The 26,377-nt window shown below is 48.9% G+C and overlaps 4 pseudogenes; all 4 read right to left on the reverse strand.

Moving 5' to 3' along the window:
• Nucleotides 1-8: 8 nt before the first annotated feature.
• Nucleotides 9-127, reverse strand: LOC144000000 (5S ribosomal RNA; annotated as a pseudogene).
• A 378-nt stretch (nucleotides 128-505) lies between these two features.
• Nucleotides 506-624, reverse strand: LOC143999182 (5S ribosomal RNA; annotated as a pseudogene).
• A 918-nt stretch (nucleotides 625-1,542) lies between these two features.
• LOC143999950 (5S ribosomal RNA) lies at nucleotides 1,543-1,661 on the reverse strand (annotated as a pseudogene).
• An 18,856-nt stretch (nucleotides 1,662-20,517) lies between these two features.
• On the reverse strand, nucleotides 20,518-20,636 carry LOC143999193 (5S ribosomal RNA; annotated as a pseudogene).
• Between the last annotated feature and the right edge of the window lie 5,741 nt (nucleotides 20,637-26,377).

The following is a 26,377-nucleotide window of genomic DNA, read 5'->3' on the forward strand; positions in this document are numbered from 1 at the left end:
TAATGAGAAGCCTACGGCACCTGGTATTCCCAGGCTGTCTCCCGTCCAGGTACTAACCAGGCCCATCGCTGCTTAGCCTCCAAGATCAGATGAGATTGGGCTCTCTCAGGGTGATTTGGCCGTAGGCACTCTCTTTGGGCACTCTGAAGCCTCTTGACAAAGGCCAAGATGCTCACCTTGGGAAAAAAGCTAAAAAAAACAGGTCAAAGCCAACAACATAAAAAGAAGTCTACGGCATCCGGTATTCCCAGGCGATCTCCCAATCAAGACACTAACCAGGCCAGATCCTTCTATGGCACCTGGTCTTCCCAGGCAGTCTCCCATCCAGGTACTAACCAGGCCTGACACTGCTTAGCCTCTGAAATCAGACGAGATTTTTCACTTTCAGGGTGATGTGGCCGTAAGCATTCTCTTCAAGACACGCCCAACCCTCTTGACAAACGCCAAGATGGTCGCCTTCAGAAACAAGCGAAAAAAACAGGTCAAAGCCAACAACATAAAAAGAAGCCTATGGCACCTGGTATACCCAGGCGGTCTCCCATCCAGGTACTAACCAGGCCTGACACTGTTTAGCCTCCGAGATCAGACGAGATTGGACGCTTTCAGGGTGATGGGGCCGTAGGTGATCTCTTCGGGCACTCTCAACCCTCTTGACAAATGCCAAGATGGTCACCTTGGGAAACAAGTGAAAAAAAAAAAAACAGGTCAAGGTCAATAACATAAAAAGAAGCCTATGGCACCTGTTATTCCCAGACGTTCTCCTATCCTGGTATTAACCAGGCCCAACACGGCTTAGCCTCCGAGATCAGACAAGATCGGGTGTTTTCAGGGTGATGGGGCCGTAGGTGATCTCTTTAGGCACTCTCGACCCTCTTTTTAAAAGCCAAGATGGTCACCTTGGGAAACAAGCGAAAATAAACAGGTCAACACCAACAACATAAAAAGAAGCCTACGGCACCTGGTATTCACAGATGGTCTCCCATACAGGTATTAACCAGGCCGTACACTGCTAGGCCTCTGAGATCAGATGAGATTGTGCGCTTTCAGGGTGATGTGGCCATAGGTGTTCTATTCAGACACTCTCAACCCTCTTGACAAATGCCAAGATGGTCATCTTGGGAAAAAAGTGAAAAAAAAACAGGTCAACGCCAAAAACATAGACCCTGGCGGTCTCCCATCTGACCCTGACCCTGCTTAGCCTCTGAGATCGGGCGCTTTCAGGGTGATGTGGCCTTAGGCGAACGCTTCGGGACTTACTCAAAACTCTTGACAGATGCTAAAATGGTCACCTTGGGAAACAAGCGAAAAAAAAACAGGTCAAAGCCAACAATATAAAAAGATTCCTACGGCACCTGTAATTAGGTACTATCCAGACCGGACCCTGCTTAGCCTCCGAGATCAGATGAGATCGGGCGCTTTCAGGGTGATGTGGCCGTAGGAGATTTCTTCGGGCTCTCTCAGCCCTCTTGACAAATGCCAAGATGGTCACCTTGGGAAAGAAGCGGAAAAAAAAAAAATGTCAACGCCAACAGCATAAAAAGAAGCCTACGGCACCTGGTATTCCCAGTCGGTCTCCCATCCAGTTACTAATCAGGCCCGACAATGCTTAACCTCCGAGATCAGACAAGATCGGGCACTTTCAGGGTGATTTGGCCGTAGGCACTTTCTTTGGGCACTCTCACCCTCTTGACAAACGCCAAGATGGTCATCTTGGGAAACAAGTGAAAAAAAACAGGTCAACGCCAACAACATAAAAAATAGAATTTTTATATACAGCTTACCTGTAAAATCCTTTTCTTGAGAGTACATCACGGGACACATGAGCTTCATTACATAGTGGGTTATATAGGCACCTCTGGTGATTGGACACTGGTTAACCCCCAATTAAGGAGAATTCCTCCCCTATATAACCCCTCCCATATGGGAGGCACCTCAGTTTTGTAGCAAAGCAATAGGAAACCACGTAAAACCCAAGAGGGGTGGGAGCCCTGTGTCCCGTGATGTACTCTCAAGAAAAGGATTTTACAGGTAAGCTGTGTATAAAAATCCTATTTTCTTGATCATACATCAGGGGACACAGGAGCTTCATTACATAGTGGGATGTCCCAAAGCAATGCTCAGATTGAGGGGAGGGAGACACAGATTATAATATATAGACCGCCAAGGACCGGAGGACCTAAACTGCAGCCTGCAGTACACTGCGCCCAAAGGCGATATCCTCTTGCCCTCTGACATCCACCTGATAGAATCTGGTGAATATGTGGACTGATGACCAAGTTGCAGCCTTACAGATCTGAGCCAGGGAGGCCTGGTGATGCACTGCCCAAGAAGCACTTACAGCCCTAGTTGAGTGCGCTTTCACTTGAAAAGGAGGGATCTTCCCTTTAACACTATAGGCCTGAGAAATAATCTGTCTAATCCACCATGAGAGAGTGGATTTTGATGCCACCTGACCCTTCCTAGGGCCTTCCGGCAAAATAAATAAGCAATCAGTTTTCCTTATCTGTGCAGTTGCCTGAAGATAGATACTGATTGCCCTTACCACATCCAAAGTGTGCAAAGATTCTTCTTCTGCAGACTGTGGGTCCAGAAAAAAGGATGGTAGGCTTACATCTTGATTCAAATGGAATCCTGAAACCACCTTAGGCAGAAAGGACCTGTTGGGACGCATTACCACCAGGTCCTTATGAATAATTAGATACGGTTCTTTACTGGAGAGAGCTGCTAGTTCTGACACTCTTCTAGCCGTGGATATGGCTACCAAGAAAACCAATTTTTTAGTCAAAAGAACTAACGAAGCCTGATGCAAAGGTTCAAAAGGTTGCCCCTGCAAAGCTGAGAGAACCAAATTCAGATCCCATGGGCATACCGGAGGTTTGACTGGCGGCCTTATCCGCATAGCCCCCTGGATGAAAGCCCGCACCAGGGAATGTGATGCAAGTGGTTTCTGAAAAAACACTGACAAGGCCGAAATATGCACCTTGATAGTGCTTATGGCCAAATTCATTTCTAGGCCTGACTGGAGGAAGGCCAAGATCCTGCTAATGACATACTTTCTAGGATGACATTCCCTGAGTTCACAACAGGAAACATATGCCCTCCAGATTTTGTAGTAAATAAGCCTGGAGGCCGGCTTTCTGGCATTGACCAGAGTAGAAAGGACTGGCCCCGAAAGCCCACGGTCTCTCAGAATGTGGGTCTCAGCAGCCAAACCGTCAAATTCAGACTGTGTAAAGCAGCATGGTAAATTGGACCCTGTGAGAGCAGATCTGGCCGGAGAGGGAGGATCCACGGCCTGCCTACTGCCAACTTCATGATCTCTGCGTACCACGGTCGCCTGGGCCAAGCCGGGGCTACCAAAAGAAGCGACTTTGTTTCCCTCTAGAATCTTCCCAGGAACCGCGACAGAAGCGGGCACGGGGGGAAGGCATAAATCAAATTGTACTGATCCCAGGGAACTGTCAGAGCATCCGACCCCTGAGCGAGTGTATCTCTTGTCCTTGACACGAATTTGTCCAGTTTTCTGTTGAACCTGGACGCAAACAGATCTACGTCTGGAGTACCCCACCTGCGACATATGTTCCAAAACACGTCGGGGTGCAGAGCCCATTCTCCTAGGCACAACTGCTGGCGGCGCAGAAAATCTGTCTGCCAATTTTCCACTCCTGGAATGAAGACTGCAGAAAGGCATGGAACATGCCTTTCTGCCCAGACAAGTATACGATTCACCTCTTTTTGCGCAACCAGACTTCTGGTACCGCCCTGGTGATTGATATAGGCCACTGCTGTGGCATTGTCGGACTGAACCCGAACAGGTCTGAAAGACCAGTTTATGAGAGCCATATAAACTGCCCGGATCTCCAAGACATTTATGGGCAATAGCTTCTCGATCGCAGACCATTTCCACTGCGAGCACGTCTCCTCCAACACTGCTCCCCAGCCTGTCAGGCTGCCATTTGTCATAATAATCTTCCATGGAAGAGGAAGAAAAGTTTTGCCTTTCAGCAAATTCTCGGTTTGTAACGAGACTCTTAGACTCGTTAGACGAGACTCTTGCGTGTCCCTGGGGATAGACGCATAGGAAGATCCAAGGACTGGGGCTTCCTGTTCCAAGCCGCAAGGATGAATCTTTGCAGAGGCCTTGAGTGGAACTGGGCGAATGGAACGGCCTCGAAGGAGGCGACCATTTTCCCAAAGAGTCTCATGCACAACCGAATGGGGGAAGATCTTCTACCCAGAATTAGACGCACCAGATCCCCAATGGCCAAGGCTTTTGGCCTTGGTAGAAACACCTTCCCCTGAGCAGTGTCGATAACCATACCCAGGTATTCCAACCTGGTAGCAGGCTGTAGGGACGACTTTTCTAGGTTTATAATCCAACCTAGGCGTTCCAGCTGTTCTAGCGTTCTGGTAACACTGTGGTTCAGGAGCGCTACTGTTTTCTCTATGAGAAGCAAATCGTCTAGATAAGCCATGACGGCTATACCCTGAGCTCTTAGGTTTGCCAAGAGAGGGTCCAGAATCTTTGTGAAGACTCGAGGGGCCGTAGCTAGCCCGAACGGCAAGGCCACAAATTGAAAATGGCGCCGCTCTACCGCAAACCTTAGATTCTTTTGGTGTGCAGGAAAAATTGGCACATGGAGATATGCATCCTTGATGTCTATTGATGCCATAAACTCTCCCCCTTGCAGGGAGGAGACCACAGTGCGAATTGACTGTATTCAGAAGGACCGGATGCGTAAAAAACGGTTCAGATCCTTCAGATCCAGGATAGGTCTGACACTTCCATTTGGCTTTGGAACGGTGAAGAGATTCGAGTAAAACCCTGAACCCTGTTCTTTTGGGTCCACTTCTACTATCACCCCCTGGGATAGTAAGTGATCTAAGGCCAGAAATAGCGGTCTTTGCTTTACTGGGTCTCTGGGGATCCTTGACCTTAGAAAGCGAGAAGGTGGAATCTCCTGAAACTCCAGCTTGTAGCCCAGAGATACCGAAGAGACCACCCACTCATCCCGGATCTCTTCCCGCCAGGCTTCTGCAAACTGCAAGAGCCTTCCCCCCACTTGGCCGAGCGGGGGCGCTCCTTCACAAGGAAGCTTTCGGGCTCTGCTTGGCAGGCTTTCGCCCTCAGGATTTCTTCTGCCCCTGGGCCCGGCCTTGAGCCTTTCCTGTAGAGGGGGGTTGAGAAGGCCGTCACCACTGCTTAGAGCTTGATGCTCCGGGAGAGAGAGAACGCCTAAATGATGGACGTTTGCTCCTTTTGACTGGAAGGAGAGTAGATTTACCCCCTGAAATTTTTTGGACGAATTTGTCTAATTCTTCTACAAACAAACGTTCCCCTTTAAACGGGAACCCAATCAAATGCTTCTTGCATGATAGCTCAGCTTGCCCAATTCTTTAGCCATAGGGCCCTTCGCATGTGTACCAACAGGAGAGACAAACGAGATGCTTGTAGGACAGAATCCGAAATCGCATCAATCAGGAAACACAGAATTTGAGGTATTTCTGCATAATTCTCCACTTCCTCACTGGGAAGGAGGCCAAGCATCTGCTTAACCTGTTCCTTGAGGAACTGACACAACCCCACAGCTGCGACTGTAAGTTGCACTACAGTGCCAGTCATGGAAAAGGAGGCTTTTTTTTTTTTGTAAAATCTTTATTTTGAGATATTTTGACATTGAAACACACTTGAGTATACATTAGACAGCTGTGTCAGGACCAAACAAAGAACAAATAAACTGTAGGAAACAATGACACCCATAAAAACTGACCCAGTGGCCAAGAGTTGGCGGCTCAAACCAGACACATGAATTAGGCAAACGGGTGGAGATGAACGTCTGGAGTGTCTTCTAGCTCATACACATCAAGTCCGGCCTCCGTGGGCTAGGGCCCCGCTCCAAGGTGCCTCTGAGCGGAAAGGAGTGGACGGGCCGGAGCCCAGTCCCCCACCTCCCGTCATACAAAAGGCCGGGGAGGCATGGGACCACCCCCAGGGGCCGCCCAGGAGAGGGGGGCACAATCACCTCCAGCAACCTCTCCCGAGCGTCCCCCGGGGGTAGGACAGGCCCACAGCAACCCCCCCGCCCAGGAGGGACGTCCCAGCATGGACCCCTCCGGACAGAGGGATTCCCCCCGTCAGCCAAACAAAGTGGCCGCAGGGCCAGCCAGCCCACAGGAAGCCTAACGCACCACCACAGCTCAATACCACGTAGGTCAATAAAAGGCAACATCTTATAGTGTGGAATACAGAGAAAGAAGGTAAAAAAGAACAGTAGGAAGGGTGAGAGAGAGGCAAGAAGGGGTAGAGAGGGGATTGGGGGATAGGGTAAGGGAGGAGGGTGGAGCCTACTTGACATCCCTGCGAAGTGCAGCGGTCCAGCACCAGGGGAGTCTCAGCAGCAAAGTCGTCTCTCCGTCCATGGGGCAAGAAGGTGAAAAACAGCCACTAGGTGGGAACATCATTGTGTGTGCGGGATCTCAAAGAGGGTTCCGCTAGCTCCAGTAGAGCCAAGTCCAGACTGGAGGTAGCGTATATAGTTTCGGACATGTAGACTGTCCATGATTGCCATATGCTGTCACACTTAGCCCGTGTACCCCTACAGGTTGCCACCCAATATTCCGCTTCTCTGATGTCATTCACTTTTTTGACCCAGTCCTCCACTGTGGGAGTCCTAGTTTGTTTCCAGTAAATCGATATAAGACGTCTGGCCGCGTTCAACAGATGCGGCAGAGGGCTTTTTTTGTATCTACCAATCGGGATCGGAGGAATGTGCAAAAGATAGTTGGCCGGAGACAGTGGCACATCAAGATGCAAAACTGCCTCTATGCGGGATCGGATGTCCTCCCAGAATGGCTTGATTCGTGGGCAATCCCACCAAATATGAAGGAGGGTGCCCAATTGGCCACATTCCCTCCAGCACCGGTCCGATACCGAAGGGTAGATACGTGCTAAGTCTGCCGGCACTCTGTACCAGCGAGACAGTACTTTAAAATTAGTTTCTTGGGTTTTGGACTCCATGGAGCTAGCGTACGTGAGTTTGTAGAGGTGGGACAGTTGGGCCGCGGAAAAGTCAAGTTGTAGCTCCCTCTCCCAGACCCGTATGTATGTCGGTCTAGCGACCTCGGTAACACAGCCCAGCAAGTGATATAATTCGGAGATCAGGTGGGGAGTGGGTTCATCTGCTACAAAAAAACGCTCAAATGGTGTAAGGAGCGCTTCGTCCCTGATTAAGTGGCCATGGGCTTCAAAAAAGTGGTGCAATTGCCTGTATCGCCAAAAATTCATAGCTGTCTGCGCATGCCCGGTCTGCAGGGATTCATAGCTGACCATTTGGCCACCGCTGAGAAACTGTCCACAACTGGCATTCCCGTCAGCTCCCCAGGGGACAAAAAAGGCCCTCCGCTCCCCTGGCGGGAACCATAGGAACCCTCCCAGCAGGGCAAGCGGAGAAACAGGGGGGGATAGGCCCAGCGTCTTGTTCAGTTTGTCCCAAATCAAAAGAGACTGTACAGTGAGCGGGGAGACATCCACCGATAACCCCCTATATTCCGGGGACAACCAGGGCGCATAAGCCAAATCTCTCCCAGCTAGCCATTTTTACAGAGAGACCCACACTTTTGACTTAGTATGAAATTTCCAATTAAGTATCCTCTGTAGAACAATAGCCCTGTGGTACCTCTGGATATCCGGAACCCCCAGACCCCCCGTCAGCTTCGAGCGTTTCAGCAAGGCCATGGCTATTCTAGGTTTCTTTGTGTTCCACACAAATGTCGACAGAATGCTATTCAATTGGGTAAAAAACAGTTTAGGGAGGGAGATGGGTATCATTTGTAAAAAGAATAATACTCGGGGCAGGATATTCATTTTAATAATATTAATGCGGCCGAACCACGTAAAAGCGGTTTTGGTCCACTGCAACAAATCCGCCTTGATCGCATGTAATAAGGGGGGGAAATTAGCGGCATATAAGGCATCAAAGCAGTTGGTCAACTGGATGCCCAGGTATTTAATAGAAGACGTGGCCCAGGTAAAGGGGAATGCTAATTGCAGGTGGTCCGCTTGAGGCGGGGCGAGGTGAATAGGCAAAATCTCCGATTTGGAAAGGTTTATCTTGAAATTGGATAACTCACCAAAAGTCCTCAGCTCCTTCAACAGAACCGGCAACGAGATCAGGGGTTCAGAGAGATAAAGGAGCACATCGTCCGCATACGCCGACAGTTTGTGCTCCGTCATCCCAACCTTCAGGCCTCTAATGTCTGCGTTCGCCCTCACCCTGCAGAGCAGTGGTTCCAGTACCAAGGCAAAAAGGAGAGGAGACAGTGGACACCCCTGTCTCGTGCCGTTTCGAATCGGGAACCGGGAGGAAAGCACCCCATTCACCTTCACCTGTGCACACGGAGTGGAGTACAAGGCCATAATCGAGGACATCATATGCGTCCCCAACCCCTGAGCCTCCAGTACCACCCATAAGTACCCCCAGTCGACGCGGTCAAACGCCTTTTCGGCGTCCGTCGAAAGGACGATACAAGGTTTAGGATCAGGACTGTTACGTGCCCAATGAATGAGTTGGATTGCCCTGATGGAGTTATCTCTCGCCTCCCTGCCACGAATAAACCCTGCTTGGTCTGGGTGAATAATTTGGGGCATAAGACTCCAAAGTCTGTTTGCCAGGACTTTTGCTAGAATCTTAATATCGACGTTAAGAAGGGAAATCGGTCGATAGCTCTGGGGGACGGTAGGATCTTTGCCCTCTTTTGGCAGCACCGTAATGTGTGCCAACAGTGCTTCGGTTGGGATAGGCTTCCCCTCCGCGATGGAATTAAAGTAGGTGCACATATGTGGCGTTAAGAGGGGCAGGAAGATCTTATAGTAGGAACCCGAAAAACCATCCGATCCCGGGCTCTTGCCCTTGGGCAGGGATTTCACCGTTAGCGCAATTTCCTCCGGCGAAATCGGCCGCTCCAAGTCGACGCATTGTTCCGCCGTAAGTGTAGGGACTCTCGCCGACGCTAAAAATTCTTGAATGGCAGCAGACTTGGGAGGCTGAGCGTGTGCGGGCGAGGCCGGGGAAAGGTTATAAAGTTGGGCGTAAAATTCCTGGAACCCCGAGGCAATCTTGTTGGATTGGACCCAAACGGCACCCGAGGGGGAACGGAGCTTCTGTACATAAGCTTGAGCATGTTTCTTGCGAAGGGCCCTGGCCAGCATACGGCCGCATTTGTTTCCATGTTCATAGTACCTGTGTGAAAGATGCCTGGCCTGCCTACACGTGTGGCGATCTAATAAACGTAAAAACAGGTCACGCAATTCAAAAAGCTTCTGCTTAGCCTCTGGGCTCCCCCCCTGCTTATGGGAGAGTTCTGCCGCCTGTAAGGCGGCCAGAACCCTGTTGAAATCCTCTTGACGTGCTTTCTTGATTTGGGAACCCAATGATATCAGTTCCCCTCTAATCACGGCTTTGTGCCCCTCCCAAAGCACACCCGCACTTATCTCATCCGAGGCGTTTTCCCTAAAATAGTGGGAGATGGTCTCCGACACCTTGGCAACCGCAGCAGAGTCATCCAAGAGATTTTCGTTCAGTCTCCACGTCCAGGCCCTGTGGGGACCAGATGGTAATTGAATGGTCACGCCAACCGGTGCATGGTCCGAAAGGGTGATGCTGCCAATGGATGCCGTCTACAGAAGCTCAATCGTGGGACGGTCAACATAGACATGGTCTATGCACGTGTATACGTCATGGACGGACGAGTAATAGCTAAAGTCTCGTCCCGAGGGATGCAAAATCCTCCAGATATCAAGTAAAAGGTGTGCCTGCAGTGATTTGCGAAAGTGTTTGAAAAAGGCATGGGAGTGTGAGGGTCGGGTGCTCGAAGTGTCGAGCAGATGGTCCGGGCAGACATTAAAGTCCCCGCCTAAAATTAAATACCCGGCTTTAAAGTCTGTCAATAGGTCAAGGGTAGCGTCCAGGAAGGTGCCCTTTAGGAAAACAAATCGGCCCTGAGGGTCAATTTTGCTATCCACTGGCTGAAAAGGGCACGTCTTATGGAACGCTATGGCAGTCCCTCTGGACTTGGCCTTAGGAGATGTACTGTGAAACCACTGATTAAACATATGGGTGGGCAACCTGGGTAGGGAATGGCTGGTGAAATGTGTTTCCCGCAGGAAGACCACTTGGGCCTTCAACTTTTTAAGTTCCCACCACAATTTGTTCCTCTTCCCCGGAGAGCAGAGACCCCGTAAATTGTAGGAAATTACCTGGAGTGTAGACATGGAAGAGTTGGAGGGTGGAGGACTGGGCAAGCGTCCCAACCCGCCTGGTGTAAGGACCGCAGCAACAGCAGGCTCCTAGGAAAAGGGGGAGTGAAAAAAGAGGGAGAAGAAAAGGGGAGAGATAGGGAGATAAAAAACACAAAAAAATAGTACAAAAATACCAACAACATAAAAACAAAACAGCTACATCAAAATTAGACAATGCAGCAGTTTGGGGGGAGATGGGACCCACCCCACTATCCGGGGGGGCTCCTAGCCCCCTCCTAAAGTCCCAACAGGGAACTAAACCCATGGATGGATGGCCTATGTGGGGAACGTAAACCAAAACAAGGGGGAAAAGGAAGGTCCCCGCCCCGCCCACCACATCTGAGAGCAGAATAGCCTCAATTCGGGAGAAAAACCGATCCAAAAAAGCAACAAAAGTAAAAAATAAAAGAGGAGGAAAAAAGGGGTGAAGCCCAGTGTGGGCTGATTGCATTCGGGGACATGGAGTCTGGCCGATCCCTGGCAGAGGCCCCCCCGCCACGGTAGCCGCACAGCAAACTGCAGACCGCGGAGGGGGGGGTCACGGAGGTAGCTACGATGGCAAAAGAAAAGGGGGAAATAAAAACAGAAACCAAAACACATTAAAAAAAAACCCTCCCCCCACCCCTGGTGCCCCGCAAAGGGAAGAAAAAGGGGGCGCCGTGGCAGACCACCTTCCAACATTGGGAATGTAAACATTCTCCGCCCTGTAGGCCTAATCTGATAGTCAAACAGTAACAAGGGCTGGAGAGAAGTCACCAAAAATTCTTGCGGCCACGGCAGCCACAGTCTTCGGCCGCATAGGGCACATCCAGGTCCCTGGAACACCCGGGGGGGGGGTACAGGGTCAAAACATCCCATTTACAATTCCCGTGGGGGGAGGCCCAGACACCAGCAATCATAGTAGAAAAAGTCCGCAATCAGCCGTCTATCACACAGCCCAGGCTCGGTATCAGTCTCGGGTGGTAGAAGGAACCACTGAAGAGTTGCGGGTTGAACTATGTCTGTCCCTCCGTCGATGCTTGCGTGTGACTGTAGACCATCTGTGAGGAAGGGGGGGGGACAAGCAAGTCGCTCGGGGGTCCTCTACAATCCAGAAAGTCCACGGGATTCAGCCCCAGAGAGGATAGAAAATGTGGAAGATCGTCTTTTGTGCGCAGGGTCACCTGCCTGCCATCCTTAAGCACATGCAGAGAGAAGGGGAAGCCCCAGCGGTAGGACAGTCCTGCAGCCTGGAGCACAGAAAGGAGCGGGCGAAGGGCTCTCCGCCGCATGAGGGTGCGCCGCGAGAGATCCTGATAGAAAGTCAGTCGAGCACCATCAAAATCATAAAAGGGCTTACCCCGCACTTTTTTCATAATCCGGTCCTTGATAGTATATTTGTGAAGTTTACAGATTATATCCCTGGGATTGTCAGCGTCTTGAGACGGGGGGCGCAGTGCTCTGTGGGCTCGGTCTATTTCAATAGGAGCAGTGGCTGGGAGTCCCAATATGTCCCTAAAGATATCAGTCAGGGGGGCGTGGCCAAGATGTCGGCGTGAGCAGACGTGCTTCCCTGAGCTCTGCTAGAGACTGATCCTTCTGCATCCTTTTACCCGTGCTATTGCCTGTTGGCAGGTTGTCTGGCTCACCCTATGCCGTCCCGTTCATCTGCGGGACACAAGGGCGGTAGGAGGAATCGGTTTCCCCCAGGGGCTTTGCCGTTAGACGCTCCGGACTCCAGTGGAGCGGGAGGACCACGTGCCCATTCCAACATGGCGACGCAGACCGCGCCGGCGGAGGCTGATGCTTCTTCCCTCCCGGGCATACCTGAAGTGATGGCCGCCATAGCGGCCTGCCAGACGGCGCTGACGGGGAAGATGGAGGTGGTCCAGACGGAAGTCGGCCTGATCAGGCAGGACCTAGATAAGATCCGCTCGAGGCTGGGAGTGGCGGAGCAACGAGTGGGTCAGGCGGAGGATGTGCTGGCGGAACACTCGGTGGCGCTCCGGACCTTGCAGGCTAAGGTGAGGACCCTGGAATTTCGTGCAGAGGACGCCGAGAACCGCAGTAGGCGGAATAATTTGCGAATCGTCGGCCTGGCGGAGGGGGTGGAGGGACAGAACCCTACAGTGTTTGTGGAAGAACTTATCCGATCCCTGTTCCCGGAGGCGCAGTTGTCCCCCTACTTCACGGTGGAAAGAGCTCACCGGGTCCCTCCGCAGAGGGGACCGGCGGGGAGCCCCCCGCGCACCCTGATCCTGCGCTTGTTGAACTTCAGGGACCGGGATGAGGTGCTTAGAGCGGCGAGGCTGCTGAAGGAGGTCAAGTACCAGAATTCTAGGCTACTGTTTTTTCCCGATTACACCATGGAGACTCAGAAGCAGCGTAGATCCTTCGATGCGGTCAAGGCTTCCATGAGGGCTAAAGGGATCAAGTATAGCATCCTCTTCCCGGCGAAACTGCGGGTGGTGGATGGAGAGACTGTCCGATTCTTCACTAATCCCAGGGATGCTGCATCTTGGCTGGAGACACTACCTGGCTGACTATCCTGAAGATTTACTCCTGGCTGATGTGCCTGCTGCGGTGGCTTTGTACTCTGAACTTTCTTCCTCCTTTGTGGTTTCCCACTTTTTTCGTTTTATGTTTTTTACTTTTTTCTCCATGCTCCCTGAATTGAGGGGGGGGGTACGGTTGTGGTGTCCCCCGCCCTCGCCTCAGTCCGGCTGGGATCCGATGGACTGTTGGAGTGTGCCTGTCATGCTTGGTCCATCCTACAGGACTGTGGGACTCCTCTGCTCAGGACTATGCTGTGGGAAATGGCTGGGTGAACTTTTTGATATGTTTTTTGTGCTCTAGCAACTCTTACGGGGAGGTTATAGCGCTGGTGACAGGTAGGACTAGTGGTCTCCCCCTCTGTGTGTATCAGGTGAGGGGGGGGCTGCGTCCTCCTGGCGGTCTGGTGCACGCCTACCTGAGTAAGTTGCTCACGAAGCCTTAAGGGTCTTTTGCAGTTAAGTTTGGGGATCTATGCGGGACTCCACTGTTGGGGTTTTGCGGGGTGGGGGGCGGGGGCGATCGGCCGTTGCTGATCAGTTTTTGTTTAGTTTAAGTTTGGGTGTTGTGTTTGTTGTTTTTTTTCACGGTATGTTGACACATGTACAATTCTACTATGGGGGGTGGCTTCTGGTCCCGGGGGTCACCGTTTTTGCTCAGGAGGGCTTTGCCGACTACAGGTACTCCGGACCTGGGGCACCCTTGGGGGTGGGATGGTTTTTTCTTTGGGGAAGGGGCTATGTGACTAGATCCGGGCATTTATTTTTGATGGTTTTCAGTTATGGCTGAATTCTCTATTCTTTCCTGGAACGTGAGGGGTCTGAACTCTGCGGTCAAGCGCTCGTTGGTGTTTACCTTTTTACAAAGATACTCACCTCATATTTGTATCCTTCAGGAGACACATTTGATGGGCTCCCGGGTGCTTGGCCTTCGGAGAGCGTGGGTTGGCCAACACTACCATGCCACCTACTCGAGTTACTCCAGGGGGGTCAGTGTGCTTGTTCACAGATCCCTTGCGTTCCAGCTCCATGAGTTGAAAACAGATCCGGGGGGCAGGTTTATAGTTTTGCATGTCACTATTGCGAATGTGGAGTATGTTCTGGTGGGTATTTACCTGCCTCCCCCCGCGGATACTGACCTCTTGTTTGCCATTATGAATATAGTTATAAAGTATGGAGTGGAAAATGTCATGTTATTAGGGGATTATAATATGGCTCCGTCCCCGGAGCTAGATAGACTCCAGAGGCCATCTCGTGGGACTCCGGGTCTGACACGATGGGCCGATACTTTTGGGCTGGTGGATGTCTGGCGCCATTTTCACCCTTCGGGCAGGGAGTATACTTGTCATTCAGCCACATTTCGTACCTTCTCTCGCATAGACCTGGGGTATGTCTCACGGGCTATGTTGAGTCGGGTGGTGAGTGTGCGGATTCTGCCCAGGGGGGTGTCTGACCACGCTCCCCTCCTTCTTGGGGTCTCTCTTGGGCTCCCTTTGCGGAGGGGACTGTGGAGGCTGTCGGGGTATTGGATAGCGGATGTGGGGGTTCAGGAGGATATGCCAGAGGCCCTCTGTCGTTACTGGTTGGAGAATGCGGACTCTGCGGAGCCCCGGGTGGTCTGGGATGCGTTTAAATGCTGGCTGAGGGGAGAATATGCCTCTAGAATTGTCCGGTGTCGCAAGCGGTCTGTGCAGCTGCTGGAGGAGTTGGAGGGGGTGTTAAGGGAAAAGGAGAGTTCTCATGTGGCGGACCCTACCCCCCTCAGATATCAGGAATGGCAGATGGCACTTAGGGCGGTCGAGCTCCATAGGATAGAATTGACTAAGAAGTCTATGCTGGACACTGCTCAAAGGATTTTTGAATATGGGGATAAAAATGGGAAGCTGCTCTCGTGGTTGGCCCGGGGGCACTCTACCAGCGCGCATATAGGTGGGGTCAGGGATGAGGGCGGGACCCTTATCATGGACCCGGAGGGGATCCTGAACCGGTTTGTGCAATATTATAGCGCCCTGTACTCCACTAGGGTGGATTATGGGGACCCGACTCTCCAGGCCTTTCTGGATGGGGTGGAACTTCCCGCTCTATCCCGAGAGGCGGTGGACCAATTGGAGAAGACCATTTCGTTGGAGGAGGTTCAGATGGCTATGGCTCAAATGCAGGTGGGGAAGTCCCCTGGGGCGGATGGAATCCCTGTTGAATTCTACGCTACTTATCAGGATTTGGTGGCCCCTAAATTGGTTTCTTTATTCGCCCAGTCCTTGGAGGGGGGGTCGCTCCCCGACTCCATGTCGGAGGCGATTGTGGTGTTGGTGCCCAAGCCGGGTAAGGACCCAGAGGATTGTGCGTCCTATCGCCCGATCTCCTTGATAAATGTCGATGCCAAATTGTTGGCAAAGGTCCTAGCGAATCGGTTGGCACAGGTTCTGGAGAGCCTTGTTCATGTAGACCAAACGGGGTTTATGCCCGGTAAGGGTACCGACATCAACCTGAGGCGCCTTTTCCTTAATTTAACTATCCCTCATGACAACGCTGGGACCAGGGTTGTTGCCTCCCTGGATGCCGAAAAGGCATTTGACTCAGTGGAATGGGGATATTTGTGGGAGGTACTCCGTAGATATGGGTTCGGTCCCCATTTCCTGAGTTGGCTGCAGTTGCTCTATAGCGGCCCGAGGGCACGGTTGCGTATTAATGGTAGGCTGTCGGAGGCGTTTCGGTTGGAGAGGGGCACCCGGCAAGGCTGCCCCCTCTCCCCGTCGTTATTTGCGTTGGCGTTGGAACCTCTGGCGGTGGCCCTGAGGGCCTCCTCGGGGGTGGTGGGACTTAAAGTAGGCCCTCTTGAGGAGAAGGTGTCGCTCTACGCGGATGATGCTCTGCTCTATTTGAGAGATGCAGATTCCTCCTTACGGGCGGCATTGGAAATTTTTAATGTATTCGGACGGTTCTCTGGGGTCAGGATAAACTGGACCAAATCCGTCCTGTTTCCTCTGGACCCGGGGTCGAGGGCGGCTGCGGCGGACACTCCCCTACAGTGGGTCACCGAATTCAAGTATCTGGGGGTAGTGGTGGGCAGGGACCCGACACAGTACTTTGATCTTAACTTGAAACCGGCTCTCCTTCAGCTGAAGGCTAGATGTGCCTCCTGGGGGAAGCTTCCCCTGAATCTGCTGGGTCGCATTAACCTGTTAAAAATGGTCTTCCTCCCTAGGTTCCTCTATTTTTTTAGGAACTCCCCCGTTTTGCTCCCACGAGCCTTTTTTGCGGAACTGGAGGGTTGTGTGGGCTCCTTTATTTGGGGAGGGTCTAATCCGAGGATTGCACGGTCCACTTTGTGTCTACCTGTGCGTTGTGGGGGGTTGGCTTTGCCCGACTTCAGGGTCTATTATTGGGCGGCGGTCCTTGTGTCGGTTCGTTGGTGGTTTGCCCGATCTAGGGCGAACGCTGCGAACTGCGTTGAAGCGGCTGGGGTAGGTTCCTTGGAGGATCTCGCCGATTTAGTCTACAAGGGCCCGGGGGTTTGCCGGGGGCTTCCACTTCCAACTAGAACGACGCTCAGGGTGTGGGGGTTGGCCAGGAAACGGTTTATTAGGCCGGGGGTCTGGTCCCCCAGGCAGCCAATATGGGAGAACCCTAGCCTCCCACACTTTCGGACGGTCCCTGACTCGAGGGTATGGGTGAGATATGGGGTGCGGACGTTGGGCGATATCATCACAGGGGGTGCTCTGCGGACGTATGGGGAACTTGCCACTAAGTATAATTTGCCCGGGTGGATGTATTTCCGTTACCACCAACTGAGGCACGCGGCCAGGGCGCAGCTGCCAGCAAATGCGACCCTATCTATGGATCCGGTGGAGGACCTACTGTCTCTGGACCAGCTCTCCAAGCCTCTCTCGTCCCTGTACATTTTGCTACTCAGTGTGGATTCTCCCAAGATGGAGAAACTGTGGACAGCCTGGCGGAGGGATATTCCCTCCTTGGAGAGGGAGGATTGGGATGACTGTTTCCAGGATAGTCTTGGTCTGGTGATCTCTTCTAGAGATAAGGTGATACAGACTAAGTTTTTACATAGGGTTTATTACACTCCGCAGCGGTTGCACAGACTGTATCGACAGCGGGACCCTGCCTGTACCAGATGTGGAGCAGCAGAGGGAACGTTCTTCCACATGTTCTGGTGCTGCCCGATGGTGGCCGCCTTTTGGGCCGATGTGTTTGACACCATTGATGACCGGTTGGGCTTCTCTTTGCCCCGGTCTCCGGAGCTGGCTCTTCTCGGCATTCAGGACGAGGAACAGAGGCCGCGCTATTCCAGGCTCCTGATTGCCTTCTTGCTTTATTATGCCAAGAAGGCCATTCTCCTTCGCTGGACCTCTGCTTCCCCCCCGACGCTGACTCTGTGGGAGGACATCATTAATAAGGCCCTCCCGTTGTACAAAATGACATATATTAGTAGGAAGTGCCCTAGGAAGTTTGATGGCATATGGCTGCCATGGACGGGTGGAGACAGGGCAGGGATATAGATATAGGAATTCTCATCGTCGGGTCTGTAGGTCGGCCTTCTCCCCCCCCTCCCCTCCTCCTTCTCCCCCCCCTCCCCTCCTCCTTCTCCCCCCCCCTTCTTTTCTTCTTTTTCTGTTTCCTTCTCTTGTCCCTCCCCCCCCCCCCCCGTGCTCTTGCCCTTTCCTCCTCCGCCTTTTTCTTTTTTCCGTGGTCTTACTTGTCTCTACATGCACCCCCCCCCCCCCTCCCTCTGTGGGATTTGATGTAGGCATGATGGCTATCATACTGCATTATCTCTTATATGATCTCGGGTTAGCCACGGCCTTCGCAGGGTAATGTCGGGGACGGTTGTGGTACAACATATGTGTATTTTATGTGGGTTGTACTATCTCCTGATTTTCCTTTTTCTTTGTTGTGTGTTCTACACCACCTGTATTTTGTTTTAATTTGTATTCTTCTGATTTCTGAATTGCAACTTGTGTCTTTAATATCAATAAAGCGAACTTTATTCACCGTGAAAGATATCAGTCAGAGTGGGGACAATATCCCTGGGTCCAGTAGCCTCCGGGAGCCCCCTGATCCTGATATTGGCCCTCCTGCTGCGGTTTTCAACATCATCCAATTGCCCCAGCAGTACCTCAAGCTGATGGTCTTGTGTTTGGCACCTAGATTGCAGCAGAGCAATAGCGGGGAGAGTCTCCTCTAGTTTTTCCTCCAGGGCCTCCACTCTGTGACCCAGATGTGTAGTATCAGCTTTAAGCTGGGCAATATCAGCGGTGAAAGCCTTCTCCACTCTGCTAGTGAACTTTTCTAGGTCCTCTCTGGTGGGGAGAGACATAATATGGCGGCATATTGTGTCATCTCCCATGAGGTCTGAGACCTCTGAGCGGCCATCCAGGGACCCGGGGGATGCAGGGGGGGCCGAATCGCTTACCGATCCTGGGGAGGGCACCGGAGAAGCCAGGGGAGACGGTCCGGTTGACTGGGAAGGCGTCGCTGTAGCAGGCTGTGAGGATTTCCCAGCTTTCTGAAGTTTCCCGGTCAATATTGGGTCCATCGCGGCCCTGTCTGTGGGGGCCCGGGAAGAACTGATCCAGCTGTCCCTGACGCTTCTTGTTACCCTGCGGCGGTCGGGAAGACTGCCGGGATCGTTGGGACATTGAGCCCGGTGATGTGGATCGGATTTCCCCGCTGAGGGCAGCTGATATGTGCGGCGATGGAGCGGAGCTGAGGTGAAGCACTTCCTCACTCCTCCATGGTCAGGACACGCCCCCCCCAAAAGGAGGCTTTTAATAATGTTTCCAGCTTCTTATCAGTTGGATCTTTAAATACCTGAGCATTATCCAAAGGACAGGTCAGAATTCTATTCACGCAAGAAACAGCCGCATCGACAGATGGGACCCCCCATTTCTTGGTGAAACTTTCCTCCAGAGGATAAAGCATAGAAAACCTTTTAGGAGGAGCAAACAGTTTATCGGGATGTCCCCAATCCTCATACAACAATTTATCCATTAAGGGATTAATTGGAAAGGAAAAGGCAGGTTGTGGGATTTTCCTGACTCCCAGGGAAGAAACAGAGGACGTAGCGATCTCAGCAGCAGGCATTCTGAATGTGGTACGCACCAATTCAGTATAATACTGCACCTGTTTTCTGAGCGCCTGGGAGGAGGGGACTCTCTCCTCTTCCTCTGATTCATCCGACTGCTCAAGATACCTGTCCCAAGATAGGGATCTCTCCTCATTGTCAGAAGTGTCATCTGAAAGAGGAATCTCAGCAGAGGGAGGGGATCTACCCCTTTTCCTGCTTTCTTTCAGGGAAGCTGAAATAAAATTCATGATTCTCCCTTCAAAACCTTCCAATGTAGCCCTAAGGGAGTCCTCAGTGATGTATACCGGGGCTGAAATATCAGGAGAGGCTGCAAATCCTGACAGGGGCACTGACGCATCCTGTGAGGCTGACTCCAGTCTTGCAGGGGGGGATGGTAACCTACAGGCATTTTTAGAACCCCTAGACCTAGGCGGTGACTTACCAGTGTCCTTGTTATCTCCCCCTGAGACCCTCTTACAAGGAGACATAGTCCTAAGCTACAAAGCAGAGGTACTAGTACAAAGTGCAATCACTGTTGTGCTTAAAGTCTCACAATAAATATATATGCTTAAACTGCACAACCTGATGCTGAGTAGGTTTGTCTTAGGTTTGCCTGGATCCAATCCCTTGGGATGCTTACTGCCCACAGCTCCTGTGTCTCCACTTACAGCCCCCTGACGCTCTGGGCTGTAAAACTGCGCAGTACAGCGCCGTGCACACCGAACGACGCGGCTCGCAAACACACTCCCGCCTCCTCCATTAGCACGGAAGCGTGCTTGGTGTGCGTGCACGAGGACTGCCGGTATCCAGGGGGGAAGGGAATTGCCATCGGAGCTGTCTGGGACCCCCAGACTACGTATTACATTCATTGTGGCTGAGATTGCAGTGGAGACATGAGTCATCTGGGAGAACCAGGCTTCACTGAGCGTGTGTATCTGAAAGGCATGTAAGTATGCATCAGGCTGCTCTTACTCCCCCTAGTGGTGGAAACCAAGTAAGACATACAACTACTCAATGAAGAAATCCATAATATAATTTATACAGGATTAACTTCCCTTACCTGTCCTCGCCGCAGGAATTGCTGAAAACAGACAGATTCCAGCCTTCACCCATCACGGCGGGCAGAGTTGTGCCAACCTTCAGGTTTTTTTTGGGGTTCCTTCTCAGAAGAACCTCCTACCTGGACCTTGTAAAAGACTCTGCCAGAAACTTTTGTGCCACTATGTAAATAGTACAGTAAGTCTGGTTTTCCCAGAGCCCAGTCTTCCAATAGGAGAGGACTTATAGGCAAAACCTCGTTTCTTCAGATGACGAGGCCCGGGTACCATATCATCTTGGGAGTCAAAATATCGGCCCGAGATATGGATCCGGTTTGTTGTAGCCCTTAGGCCCCCGCAGGGACCTGCACAGAACTTTCTTCATAGCACATGTTTTACGTGACCAACCACCACTGGCAAAGGGAAAAATTAGGTGCCTCCCATATGGGAGGGGTTATATAGGGAAGGAATTCTCCTTAATTGGGGGTTAACCAGTGTCCCATCACCAGAGGTGCCTATATAACCCATTATGTAATGATCCTGTGTCCCGTGATGTATGATCAAGAAATAAGCATACGGCACCTGGTATTCCCAGTCGGTCTTCCATCCAGTTACTAATCAGGCCCGACAATGCTTAACCTCCGAGATCAGACAAGATCGGGCACTTTCAAGGGGATGGGGCCATAGGCGATCTCTTTGGGCACTCTCAACCATCTTGACAAACGCCAACATGGTGATCTTGGGAAACAAGCTAAAAAAACCAAGTCAATGCCAACATTGGAGGCTAAGCAGGGTTGGGCAATCAGTTTACTTGCCTGAAATAGGCATCTCAGAACTGCCATCTGGCTGCTTCCCGGGTTTCCAACTCCTTCAACTAATCCCAGGAGACAATACTTCGCCTCCATCCTGGTGGAGGTTCCAAACACCCGATCAATGGTTCCTGTCACCTCCGTCCAGTAGCAGATCAACTTCGGGCATCTCCAAAACATGTGCATCATGTCTCCCCCCATGTTCCCGCACCGGGGGCAACTTGCGTCCGGCCGTTCGGCCAAATTGAAAAAGTTTACGAGGAGCATAATAAGTTCTATATAATAAGAACAGATGTGACATCCTCTGAGAGGAGAGCCACAATTGACCACAGGCAGTATTCCTGTGGCCAATTATAGCTCAAGGGGGTTTAGTACACACCCCACACTATATAAGGCAGCCAGCGCGGCGGCCTTGTATAGTGTGTTGCGGCGGTCAGGGAAAGAGGACGATAGGCAGGGACAGTGTCTTTACTGCTTGGGAACCTAGCACTGTTACAGTGGGTGTTATGTGCCTCCTGCACAGTACACACCTGAAGCTACCCTTTATTACTGGTGTTCAATTTTTGCAATACAGGCATCGGCAGTGCAGAAGTTAGAGTGGGTATTGTGTGCCTCCTGCACAGTATACACCTGAAGATACCCCTTATTGCTGGTGTTCTGTTTCTGTAATGCAGGAACCTAGCACTGTTACAGTGGGTGTTGTGTGCCTCCCACGCTTGTCCTTATTTTCGGCAGCTGGACGTGTTGAGCCACATCATGGCTTGGTCGGATGTGAAAGACCAAGCCCTCCTAATGCTCCTCATCCTCTCTCACCCAGGCTCAGGGTACTAGCCTGTGTTCTGTATACACTAGGCTTTCTTCTGTATACCCTATCCTCTCTTTATACTCTAGCCTGTCGTTTATGTACACTAGACTCTTTGTTTACCTCATAAATGGCAGTGTATATAGAAGGAAGGCTAGTTTATACAGAGAGGCTAAGGTATACAGAAGGTAGGCTAGAGAATAAAGAAGACAGGCTAGTGTATACAGGACACATGCTAATGTATAGAGAAAACAGGCTTGGTTATAGAGAGAGACTGAGACTATTATATTCAGAAGAAAAGCTAGTGTATAGAGAGAGGCAGGCTGGGGTATACAGAGAGGCTAGTGAATACAGATAGGGTGATGTGTACAGAAATGCTAGTGTATACTGAGAGGCTAGAGTATACAGTTATTCTGGGGTATACAGAGACTAGTTTAAAGAGAGGCTAGTGTATACAGAATACAGACTCGTGTATGCAGATAGGCTTGAGTATACAGAGATGCTAGAGTAAACAGTGAGGCTGGGGTACACAGAAAGGCTAGTTTAAAGAGAGGCTAGTATATACAAAGATGTTAGTGTATAGAGAGAGTCGAGTGTATACAGATAGGACAGTGCATATAGAGAGACTAGTGTATACAGAAGACAGGCTTGGGTATACATCCAAGCTGACAGTGTATACAGAAGCCTGGGTAGTGTATACAGAGAATCTAGTGGATACAGAAGACAGGCTGGTGTATTCTAGCTAGTTTTTAAAGTCTAGTGTATACAGAAGACAGGCTGTGGTATACAGAGGGTTTAGTGTAATCAGAGAGTCTGGTGTATAGAGATGCAAGGGTGTACAGAGAAGCTAGTATATATAGAAGACTACAGCATACAGTAGAAAGGCTAGTGAATACAGAATAAAGGCTGGCTTCTACGGAGAGGCTAGTGTATGCAGAACACTATCTAGGGTATAAAGAGAGGCTAGATTATACAGAGAGGCTAGTGCATACAGTGAAGCTATTTTATATAGAAGCCTGGTTAGTGTATACAGAGAAGCTAGTGTGTACAGAAGAAAGGCTAAACAGGCTATAAAGAGAGACAAGTGTTTACAGAGGACAGTTTGGGGTATAGAAAGATGCTAGTTTATACAGAGAGGGCATACAGAAGACAGAAGACGGGCTAGTGTATTCAGAACATAGGCTAGGTATTCAGAGAGTCTAGTGTATACAGTCGGCGAGTGTATAAATAAGACTGGCTAGTTTACACAGTGTTTACAGAGATGCAAGGGTGTACAGAGAAGCTGGTATATAAAGAAGACTACAGCATACAGAAGAAAGGCTAGTGAATACAGAATACAGACTCGTGCATGCAGATAGGCTTGAGTATACAGAGATGCTAGAGTAAACAGTGAGGCTGGGGTACACAGAGAGGCTAGTTTAAAGAGAGGCTAGTATATACAAAGATGTTAGTGTATATAGAGAGATTAGTGTATAGAGAGAGTCGAGTGTATACAGAAAGGACAGTGCATATACAGAAGACAGGCTTGGGTATACATCAAAGCTGACAGTGTATACAGAAGACTGGGTAGTGTATACAGAGTGTCTAGTGGGTACAGAAGACAGGCTGGTGTATTCTAGCTAATTTTTACAGTCTAGTGTATACAGAAGACAGGATGTGGTATACAGAGGGTTTAGTGTATTCAGAGAGTCTGGTGTATACAGTCGGCGAGTGTATACATAAGACTGGCTAGTTTACACAGTGTTTATAGAGATGCAAGGGTGTACAGAGAAGCTAGTATATATAGAAGACTACAGCATACAGAAGAAAGGCTAGTGAATACAGAATAAAGGCTAGATTATACAGAGAGGCTAGTGCATACAGTGAAGCTATTTTATATAGAAGCCTGTTTAGTGTATACAGAGAAGCTAGTGTGTACAGATGAAAGGCTAGACAGGCTATAAAGAGAGACAGGTGTTTACAGAGGACAGTTTGGGGTATAGAGAGATGCTAGTTTATACAGAGAGACTAATGTATACAAAAGACAGGCTAGGGCATACAGAAGACGGGCTAGTGTATTCAGAAAATAGGCTAGTGTATACCGAAGACAGGCTTTTGTATGCAGAAGACCGGCTAGTGTATACAGAGAAACTAGTGTATAACAGAGTGTATATAGAAGACAGGCCAGGGTTTAAAGAAGACAGAGTAATGTATACAGAAACAGAAAACATGCTCGTGTATATAGAGAGGCTAGTGAATTTAGAGGGTAGGCTAAGTGATAACAAAAGACAATCTTGGATATACAGACACAAATTAATCATTTCATCTAGTTCGCATCTCTAATGGAGTTTGTCTCATTGCCATGTTATGCCTTTTCATTCTTATGCTAAATATAGACTACACGATTTTAATCACCCACATCAAGCATGCAATAAAACTATCATACATCAAAATAAACCATGTACTGCCAAAACAATAACGGCCAATAACTTAAAAAATAGATATCAGTCAATGACTTAACAAAATAAACTTTGCACTCTTTTGCTCTATTTTGCATATTTGTAATTCTCCACATCAACTGTCACTTTTGATATCACCACTGACGACACACCATCCTGACTTATTTTGCTTTATTTATTATTAGAAATAGAGAGTACTATCTCAAAACCAGTTAAATCTATTCACTTCGATGAGGTCTACCGCTAATTGTACGGTAATGCAAAATGTTCACAAAACCATCCATTTGCTACCAGACATGCTGCACATATTATGAGTAATGTAACTATCGCTCGCTAACGATGTAAAAAGTTTTATTGCTTTTCTGACATTAACCGAGTATCTCTGACATTAACTGAGTATCTCTCTGCACTAGGATCATTGCACAGTTAAAACACAGTGACAAAACATTTCTTTTTACCGCAGCAAAATGTGAGAAAACCAGTGTAAGCCGTCTTTCTGCTATATGCTTCAGAAAATTAATGTACCGCTTTTAAATCCATATCAATTCCACATCCTAATGTAATCTGTCTAAAATTTTAACATTTACTGATAGCAATTACTGATATTACATTATGATTATACCAGTGGAAATGGACCGCGTAATGGAATTTTCAAATTAATCATAATCTCAGAGTTAACTTAGCTGATAAATTTACGATTTACTCAACGATTTACTCAACGATTTAAACTTAGATTTTTTCAGGCTAAGTCAATTTAATCTTAAATCATTTATACTATATTCTACTGTACTCCTAAATAATGTACTGTTTTTCTGTATTTTAGCCGTGCTCATATTTCGTGTTATGTTGCTATTCCGACAATCGGCCTTAATGAGGATATTACTTTGCAACAATCTCTTGATCCCTTTTGTGTATTCACTTTATCTGTATTTATATTTACTGCCTCAATATACTTATTATTATTATATTATAGAGATTACTATTTCTAAATCATTGTAAACGTAACCATAGATATAATGTCTACAGCTAATTTTACGTTAAAGCAAAATTCACACAAAACCATCTTTTTAAAACCTTTTAAAGCCGGCACATTAAGAATAATGCAACCATCTCTCTACCTCTATGCAATAGGATTCTCTTTCTGACTCTATTTTGTATATTACTTCAACTGTCACACTGATAACCATTTGTAACACATAACACTGGCAACACATTTTTTAAAAGCAGCAAAATGCGAGAAAGTGGTTGCCGTAGCAAAGGATAGCAATAAAGTTTGATTACATTAATAAAACATAATGCAACTATTTTACATTCACATCAAGCATACATCCTATTGTAAACTGTCTATCACTATTAATTTTCAGGGTTACTGATACATTATGCGTATAACCAGTGGAAACGGAGAAAAGTCAGTGTAAGCCGCCTTCGTGCGTAACAAAATTAATGGCACGATTTACACGTTGGAATTTACAAGCTACGTTAATTTACTCTTAAATAATGTATACCCTTTAGCTGCTTAGCTCACACTTTGCTGTATGTAGCCGCGTTAACTGTATTAATGGTTTCATGTAAGTAACCAATGGGGATTGACATTTCATGTCTATCTCACATCTCTAATGCAATTTGTCTCTTTAAAATTTCATACTTTTCCGGTTATTATACTTTCTCATCCTTAAAGACAAGTTGCTGATATTTTATGATTACAGCAATCATCTCATCTAATTGCTAGTCCGATATTCTAACTTGGTATTACTTTGCAAGGCTCTATTGAACAATGTAAAGGTAAGCTAGATATTTTGTGTATTTCCACTTAAACTCGACCTGTTTATACTGTCTCAATATTATCCTTTCTAATTTTGCTAAATTAGATTATAGGGTTTGCTATGTCTAAATCCACCTTTATTACGTATACTGCTACTTTTAGGATAATACAAAACCATCTTTTGCTTCTTTACACGCTTCACATATTAAGAGTAATGCAATGCTACCGATGTGAACAGTTCAATTGCTCTTCTTACATTTAGCTGGTATCTCTCTGCTATAGGAAACTGAATTTGTATTACAACGATAACTCATCTAATATCAGTCCACTCAGTGCTACCGGGATAACTTTTTCATTTAGAGTAATGAAATGATTTCTCAGTCATTTTGAAGCTACTGCAAAAAACGCTTCCGATCTCTTTTCAACTGCAATACTTAAGCTCTGCAATATAAAGGAATATTTAGCTGCTTAGCTCAAACTTTGCTGTACGTAGCCGTGTTAACTTTATTAATGGTTACCAATGGGGATTGACATTTCATCTCTAATTCACATTCACATTTCTAATGCAGTTTGTCTTTTTGCCATGTCATCCTCTGCCAGTTATTTTCCTTTCTTATCC

Source organism: Lithobates pipiens, unplaced genomic scaffold (genome assembly GCF_037356315.1).
Source record: "Lithobates pipiens isolate NorthernLeopardFrog02 unplaced genomic scaffold, aLitPip1_a1.2 Scaffold_19, whole genome shotgun sequence".
NCBI classification, from domain to species: domain Eukaryota; kingdom Metazoa; phylum Chordata; class Amphibia; order Anura; family Ranidae; genus Lithobates; species Lithobates pipiens.